Source organism: Miscanthus floridulus, chromosome 14 (genome assembly GCF_019320115.1).
Source record: "Miscanthus floridulus cultivar M001 chromosome 14, ASM1932011v1, whole genome shotgun sequence".
NCBI classification, from domain to species: Eukaryota; Viridiplantae; Streptophyta; class Magnoliopsida; order Poales; family Poaceae; genus Miscanthus; species Miscanthus floridulus.
The window spans coordinates 61,162,613-61,171,952 of NC_089593.1; the positions used below are offsets into that span (position 1 = coordinate 61,162,613).

Genomic DNA, 9,340 nt, shown 5'->3' on the forward strand with positions numbered 1-9,340 from the left:
TTACCTTTTTTTGGTGCCACTTAGTGGGCACCTCCAACTGGTCCTTCTATGGCCTAATTCACCACAACCCTTGCAAGTAACCTGCCTTGTGGCTTTGCCACTTCTCTCTAGGCATCCCTTAACCCTCTTCTTCCTTTGCCTCCCAAGTCCTCTTTTCTTCCCAATTGGTGGAAGAAGCTTGAATCCCTTCTCAACTACTGGCCACTGGCTCTTATCAGTGATGACATGAATCATTCCTGCATATGCTGCTTGGAACTTGTGCACTGAGTAGGCCACATCCACATATTGCTCCATATTTGGCTGCCTTTTAGCTGTTATGACTGCCAGTGCATGGGGATAGGGCTTGCCACTCACTTGCCACTCTCTGCATGTACACTCATGTTGGTCCAGGTAGACAACATGCCTCTTGACAACTTCATCATTGTACATGACTATCACCTCTGCTTGGTTGGGTCCACCCTTAGTTGCCTTCAGATGGTTCAGTCTCTTTAAGGCTGCATTTAGCTGATGAATTATTGCTGGTAGTATGAATCCTTTTAGGGCCTTGGATATCTTCCTTCTCTTCTCAAAAAGTACCATTGTCTTGTGCCTGATAGCATCAGCTAGAATGTCTAATGGTAGATCTTTGTGTGCTTGGATGCATGCATTCCAAGATTCAGCCAAATTGTTATTTATGAAGTCACACTTGATCTCTTATTTGAATCCACTCCTGGCCCACAGTAAACTGTGATGTTCCTTCAACCATGGAACAACTCCTGGATAGGCTTCAATAACTTTGTCCATCAATTTATTGAACTTCTCTACTGTGCATGCCCTTGCTGCTGGCCACATGTACTTGGCATAGGCATTTCCTGTAAACCTTTTCTTCATATTTTCCATGAGATGCCTGAAACACTCTCTCTGCTTTGCTCCAGGGAAAACTTTTTTCACAGCTACTTCTAGCCCTTTGCAGGCATCAGTGCATATAGCCAAAGTGGTTCATTGGCCCTAGAGCTTTCCCTAACTGTTCCATGAACCAAGTCCAATTATCCTTGGTCTCTGAATCAAAGAAGCCAAAAGCAATTGGGTACAACCAATTGTGGCCATCTATTGCATTGGCTGCAGGCATGTGGCCATTCCACTCACCATTGAGAGCAGTTGAATCTACACTAATATAGGGTCTGCAGCCATCTCTAAATCCATCTATACTTGCTTTGAAGGCACAAAAAAATCTACTGAAGTGTACCTTGCCTTCCACAGTAACTGTATCTATCTCAACTACACTACCAGGAGACCTAAGTTCAATCTCAGCCTTGAATCTAAACAAATAATCAAAACAATCATCCCACTTACCAAATAATTTATCTGCAGCCCTCTGTCTCCCATAAAATACAGTCTGATATGGAATCTTTATGTTGTACTTCTTCTCTAACTCTTCCTTCATAGCTTTGGGATCCATCTCAGGATTATCCTTCAATAGTGGTATAGCCCTCTCAGCAATCCACTTCTGGGATGCCATCCTCCCAAGAACTCTACTCTTTGAAGGACACTTGTGGGTACCCTTATTGATTTGGATCTACACATACATGAAGAAATGTTAGAAATAGTTAAGATAAATTCATATACAGCATGCAAATATCAGAAATAAGGTTACATCAAAAGGACAAAAAAGTGTTAGTATTGGTACCCTGACACTGCCATCCTTCTGTGTCCTAGCTCTAATTTTCCATGGGCAGCCCTTGAAACTGCAGTAGCCCCTAAACCTCTCCTTGTCAGACTTCTCTGTCCCCAATTGAAACTCATTCACAATAGTATGCTGCCTAATTGCCATCCTAAAATCATCCATGCAAGGATACAGTGTCCCAACACTCATGTCAGGGTTGTCTCTATCCCAACCAAACATTGGCTCATCTCCTAGGTCATCATTAACAGGGATTGCTGCCTCATTCATTTCATCCTCCACATCAGTAGGTATGTTAGGAATAGGAACCTCATCTGCAAGAGCCTCATCTGCTGCCTTGAATCCAAAAGCCTCATAGATTTGATCCTCATCTACCACAGCATTAGCTTCACCATCATAGTTCTCATCAGCCAATATAGTCAATGTGCTCCAATCAACCACATTTTCTTCAGCTCTACCTTCTTCAGGAGTACTACAAGTGTCACCTAAGTCTTCTGCATTCTCTGCATGTCCTGCATTTGTCACACCAGATTGGGCAGCAGTAGTAGAAGACCCACCTTTGTTTGCTCTGCTAACAACATCATTCAGACCAACTGCATCTTTCTCAACAACATCACAGCTAACATGCATTACCTTCTCATCCATCCTAGACATTATCATCTCCTCAAACAGATCACTGCTAGTAACCTTCCACTCTGTTCCACTGTCAATGTCAACACCCCAAATAAGCAGTTGCTGACTGTGGTCCCAAATGATCTTGCTGGTCATATCATCTACAAAGCCATTCAGTGTGTACACATTGCTACTATCAAACCACAGGTCATGTTCTTGAGCATCTAGGTCAACCACTCCATAGTCGTTAACCAAAGTGTATTTATCAACGCTAACATGGATTCTAAAAGCATTACCAGGATCAATCCTGACAGTGACAAGCAAAACAAACAAATTGGGAGTTAGGACATCCCTCACATACGGGATCCCCTCACATACATGCCATAACAATGAAACATACCACGAGGGGCACGGAGACAACATCATCGTGGCTAATGGTTTGCTCTACATCCGAATCCTACATCAACACACGAAAATTAGGAAACCCTAGCATCAGGAATCCCCCCATTCACACATGCCGCGCGTAGGTAGAAGAAGGAAGTAGATCTAACCTTGCAGGCGTCGTGCCGTCCCGCGACTTGGCGCCGCCGTCGAGCTCCCGCCTGCCCGCCTCGAGCTTGCGCCGCCATGGGGAATGAAAGGGGAGGGACGGGAAAATAGTGAGTGGACTGACCAGATGGGAGGAGACGGCGCTTGTTAAGCAATACACGGCGGGGGCAGAATGGTCTTTTGCCTTCGGTCTTTGAGCGTCAATGGCCCGTTCCCAAGCTGGCTAGCTGATCTGGCATGCCACGTCAGCAAAAATGACAAAATATTAGACGAGATACCATTTTTTGGGACATTTTTGTAGTTGCCACCACAAAGTTGACAATCAGAGAGGCGGCCTCCGTAAGAGTGGCAAATAATTAGATGTCCCCCATCCAAATAACCCAATCTCTAATCCCTAGCCGGCTCCGCTCGGCCAACCCCGCGATGGCGTCAGCGCTGCGCCTGAGCGCCAGAGCCCGCCGTCCTCTCCCAAAGCCGGCCGACGGCGCGATGGCATCGATGTCGGCGCGACACCTGACCGCCAGAGCCCGCCGTCCTCCTCCATGTCTGGCCGACAGCGTGATGGCATCGACGCGACGCCGGACCGCCAGAGCCCGCCGTCCTCCTCCACGTCTGGCTGACAGCGCGATGGCATCGACTTCGGCGCGACGCCAGACCGGCATCGACGTCGGCGCGATGGTGGACCGCCAGAACCCACCGTCCTGCTCCATGTCTGGCCGACAATGCGATGGCATCGACGTTGGCGCGACGCCGGACCGCCAGAGCCCGCCATCCTCTCCCACTGGCGGTAGACCGCACGACGACATCGACGTCGGCGCAAGCGCGAGCGCGACGGCGGTCCGCTAGAGGCCCGGCGGCGCTGACCGGCCTCCCTGACGAGATCTAGGAGGACATCTTCCTGCGCCTTGACACCACGGCCGACCTCGCCCGCGCCTCCGCCGCCTGCTCCTCCTTCCGCCGCATCATCTCCGAGCGCCGGTTCCTCCGCCGCTTCCGGTCCCTCTGCTCCCCTGCAGTCCTCGGGTTCACCGACGGAGACCTATACGCCCCCGTCGATCCGCCCCACCGCTCAGTCCCGGAAGCCCACGCGCTCGAGCAAGCCGCCGACTTCATGTTCTCCTTCGTCCCTGACGCCGACGGGGGTTGCTTTCGCCACGTCCGCGATGATCGCGTCCTCCTCGCCCGGCGCATCTCCCCCGAATCCGACTTCTATGATTTTGTAGTCTGCGACCCCCTGTGTCGCCGGTACGTCAAGATTCCCCGGATACCCGACGACCTACTGGCCTCGGCCACATACAATGGTATGTCGCACCATGTGTTCCCCATTCTGGCTCCAGGCGGCGAGAATGACGAGGAGGAATCGTTCAGAGTTATCTGCACTGTGCAGCTCCATGGCAAGGTCATGGTTTTCATCTTCTCTTCCTGCAACCATACGTGGCGAGGTATTATTAGCACGATTTCTTTGCCTCGTTATGGACGTGTTGGAATGCCTGACTATGCGCACGGCTGCGTGCACTGGTTGTTGGATTTCACGGGCTATTCGCTAATGCTTGATACAAGTGAGATGGAATTCTCCATCCTTGAGCTCTTGCCGCCCCCCTATTCTGAGTCAAAGCGTGCCATCGTCGAGGCAGGGGAAGGCAGACTCGGGTTGTTAACTATTGGTGATGACACAGTTGACCTGTATTGCAAGAATTGGCAAAACAATGGTGTTGCCGCACAAGAGTGGCAACATGACAAGCTGATTCCTTTACCCGAAGACTATATATAGGATCGACTATCATTGGTGCATTGTGGGCACAGCAGGGTGTTACGTAGGTCTACTAGCGCATCTCGGAATGCATTTCAAGTATTTTGTACTGGACATCAAGACATTTCTTCTTGAGGAGCTCTGCACCTTGAAGAACGGTGTACTGTTCTTTGGTTTTCCTTATGCAAGATTTCCACCACGTACCGTTGGCACTGCCAAGCATATGAAATGGTAAGAACTGTCTTTCATGTTTCTTCAGCTGTAGGCAACTATATTGTATTTGTGGGTTGCTACATCCACTACTGGAAACCGGCAATTTGCCGAGTGCCTGCGGCACTCGGCAAAGCCCGAAATACACTCGGTAAAGGCTTTGCCGAGTGCCAGTCGGCAAAGAACCTGTCGGCAAAGGTTTCTTTGCCGAGTGCCACATATCGGGCACTCGGTAAAGCCTTTGCCGAGTGTCACGTCAGCACTCGGCAAAAAAAAAAACCGACGTCAACTCTGACGGCCTCTTTGCCGAGTGCCACCTCAGCGGCACTCGGCAAAGAATTTTTCTTTTTTTTTTGAAAATTCTTTGCCGAGTGCCATACTCTTGCACTCGGCAAAAAAAATTCTTTTTTTTTAAAAAAAATCTTTGTCGAGTGCCATGGCTCTGGCACTCGGCAAAGCTGGGAAATTGGGTCTCTGCTTCCCAGCTTTGCCGAGTGCCATGGTCACGGTACTCGGCAAAGCCCTCTTTGTCGAGTGTGGCACTCGGCAAAGAGGCGAAAAATGCTATTTTTTTTGTTTTTTGCTTTCCATCAGCGCAAACAAAGAAATCACATATATATCAACACACAGCACAGGATATATCACATATACATCCATATTCCATCACATACACATCCATAACCCATCACATACACATCCACCATCCATAATACATCACATACAAATCCATTGTCCATAATCCATCACATACATTCGCATCATCCATGATAATATCCATCACAATATATATATGTCTCTAGTAGTAGTCCAACATAAGGCTAAGTCTAACACAAGTCCATGCAACATGAAAAGAAACAAATAAACGGTACCTACTGCCAGCCTCCCCACCCGGAGTGTGAACTGCCACCTTGAGGAGGGCCAGTTGTCCACCCGGCCTGTGAAGAAGGGCCACCTTGAGGAGTCGGGTTCGAACCCGCCGACTATTGCTGCACAAAGGAGAAGCGAATTCATGAGTATCTATAGGAGGGCCGCACAAGCTAAAGGAATAAACAACCATATGTACTCACCGGAGTCCCTACAAGAGGAGGAGGAGCGACAACTGGAGCGAGCAGCGACTGGGGCACGACCACACCTGGCAAGGCCTGAAGGCTCGCCATGAAGCTGAACATGTCCTGCAGCCTCTGCGTCTCGGCCGCCCTCTGGGCTTGTACAGCCTCCATCTCTAGCCGATGGGCCTCCGCCTGGGCCGCCTGCTGGGCCTCCAACCTCCGCAAGTCGGCCTGCAATATTCCACCCGCAATGTTTAAACAATGCAAAGGCAAGGTAGATGTGTAAAAGCAATGAACGACGAATAAAACAGTACTAACCTGGAGTTCCGCCATCTGCTGCTGTGAGCTCTGCTGCCGAGAGCGTATGGGGAGGGAGGAGCTCGTGCTCCTTGCTCGAATCTCGGCGAGGTTAGGAACAGAGGCGGAGTCGACTGTGCTGTCCGCCATCCAGTACCGGCCGTGCTGCTTCCCTCCTCCCAGCCTCATCAGAAGGTCTATGTCCAGGGTCTGGGTGGCCGGATCGATGTCCTCCCCATGGCGCTCGCGGGCCACCGAGGTGTACTCGCTAAGCTTGCTATGGACGCTCGCGCTGGTGTATGCCTCGGGCCCGTCCACCGGGTTGTAGGTGACTTCCGGGGTCGTCGCCTTGCCCTTGTGTGCCAGGGCGTACGCCATGAACTCGTTGCATTCCTGGCCTTGGTGCACCTAGGACTGCGAGGAAAACACAAAGATGATTACAAGTAATGAGAATTGAGCGTTAGAATAAATAAATAAAGATGAAAACACAAAGAAGATTACCCATGTCTAGGCGTACGCGCTGAGGCTCCAGTTACATGTGATCACATGTGGAGATGTCCTGGTTTGTGAGCATCGTACGTGACAACGTGCTTGAAACTTTTTCAAAATTTTTCCACGGCATACGCATACGATATGGCGACAACTCGACAAGTTTCATGATTTTCGGAATTCGTTCGCATTTTATACAATTAAAAAACCACTCCCACGCAAGTTGGCGGCGTTGCCCCGTGAGCACGTTGATCGAAATTTCGAGACAGTTCCTGGATTTAGCCTAAATGTACACTAAGAAATAAGGATAACATTTTTTGAACGAATATAATCCATTATTCGATGCACCTGCAGTTCAAACTTATATTTTCTGGAAAAATTCAACAAAACAAAATAAACTATAGAAATATGCCAAAAGGCAATAAAAATATCCCAAATTTAAACATGTTGTTTGTGGTAGTGTACTAAAGCTTCAAAAAAAATTGGTGGCAAAAAACCAAAAAAATTTTATTTTGCCGAGTGCCAAACGGGGGGCACTCGGCAAAGATGACGCCGCTGGATGCCGTTAAGCCCCTACCAATCTTTGCCGAGTGTTTGCCTTTGCCGAGTGCCAGGCACTCGGCAAAGATAGCCTTTGCCGAGTGCAGGTCTTTGCCGAGTGCCAGGCACTCGGCAAAGGCCTCTGAGTGTCATATTTTGCTAAGTGCGGCGCTCGGCAAAGCAGGTCTTTGCCGAGTGCCCGAAATTTGGCACTCGGCAAATCACGTGTTTCCCGTAGTGATCCTACTTGTTACCAAAGTGCACTTGCTGCTGGCATATCCAAATTTTCTCGCATCCTCCATGTCCATTGTCACCATGGAGCCCTTGTAGTCCATGTGATCCTTTGGCGTTTTGGATTTTTTTTTTCTATCAATCCATATGTAGTTTATAATATTATGCTGAAAAGTACCATATAGTTATTCCTCTAATCAATAAAAGTGTTAAATGACAGACATTGGCATCACATTATCACAATGTCTCACATAACACGCTGAGTGAGTGTTATTAATTTGGCAAGATAGCTTGCCAAAAATAGAACAGATGCTACAAGAATTCAGAATTTGTGATGGCTATGACATGATTGTAGGAGTCTATGTATAGGAGTTACTGAATAAGTCACTAATCAATCCTTATCTTAACTTGTAGGAAATTGAGTAATGCTTTATCTGATGTGCAATTTATAGAGATTAGAAATAACGGTCACTGTTTCATAATTGACAGTTGAATGCAAAATCAGTATGTAGTCAATGGACTAATAATAGGTTGGTTTAGTTTAAATCCTCATGTAAATTTGATAGCTTTCTTATAATCTCATGCTGGAAGGTAATAAATCAGGCCATAGGGTTCTTTTTGTTTCTGGGCTTCTCGGGTCTTAAAAGGTGTTTCATGCTAATCTACTACAAAGCTGATATTGCCTGTTTTGGTTTGGTTTGTGGCCGTATTGCTCAATGCTCAGTGAGCAATCAGCCATCAATTTATTGTTTTTGCTTGTTTGTGCAGCTTCTAAAGAAAAACTGGAGTTATTGTGGAAATCATTTTTTGAATGCAACATTACCTGTAATTATATGGTGACATAAAGGAGCCGCTATAGGTGGCCTGTGGTATAGCGTTAGCGGAGTTACCTAGGCAAACTTGTTATTTTTAGTATCTTGCAAGTGATTGCAAGTGATTGGGGCGGTGTGAACCCTGTGTGGCCCATGTCTAGTTGGCAGGCACAGGTTGCCTAGGCAAACTTGTTTCATATCATGTTCTTTTTACTACCGAGACACTAACCTTGTTCAATACAACATTGCTAATGAGGGAGCATATGATTAATCCATTTCATCGAACAACAATTAGCTTTTTTTTGATGCAATACATGTTCAACTTGTGGTTGAGCAAGTGTTTTGGCATTGGGTTTTGTCAGAACTATTTAAAATTGAAAACCATAATATGGTGCCAATATATCAAAAATTATATACTTTGGTGGAAACTCTGTAATACTGCAGTGAAAAAATATTATATTTTATTGAACATCTTGCTATTTGAACTAGAATTGAAGATAAGCTTTATAGATGATAAATTGACACTACAGTGTCTTACTCTATCCAGGGTGAATGCTAGTTGGTATAGGATAATGCTATTGGATCAAATTATGTTATTTTATGGATCTTGCAAGTGATTGGGATGTTATGTGAACCCAGTGTTGCCCATGTACAGTCTGGCAAGCCCAGGGTGCCTTCTACCAGGCAAAATTCCTTTTATTACATTTCTGTGAACAATCAATATCTAGCCAAAAATGTTCATGTTTCTTTCATCATGGTAATATGTCTTGGAGAAAAGTTTACACAAATATTCTTTATATCCGCGGAAAGGCTTCCTCAAATGTTCAGCACATAATCAGGATGTTGCTGGCAATGGCCAGTCCAACATTTTGTACTATGTGATCATGCAACAGTTAGCTTTAACTTTTCCCAATTCAATATTTGTATACAATATGACACTTGCACAACACTTATGTTTTAAATTTCTATTATCAACCAAAGTTCAATTGGAAAGTCAGAAACTAATTTAAGATTAACTAGAACATGCCCTCTCTTCTCCTACATCTTCTTTCATGCAATTTCACTTGACATGGTTGATAGCTGTGTGCAGATGATGAAGAGGCACAAGATTGAGCGGGACCTGAGCATCGGCGAGGAAGTC

General features: G+C 46.6%; 2 pseudogenes; one reads left to right on the plus strand and one right to left on the minus strand.

Moving 5' to 3' along the window:
* Positions 1-2,698, minus strand: LOC136503537 (uncharacterized; annotated as a pseudogene).
* A 546-nt stretch (positions 2,699-3,244) lies between these two features.
* LOC136503538 (uncharacterized) lies at positions 3,245-4,806 on the plus strand (annotated as a pseudogene).
* Positions 4,807-9,340: the final 4,534 nt, after the last annotated feature.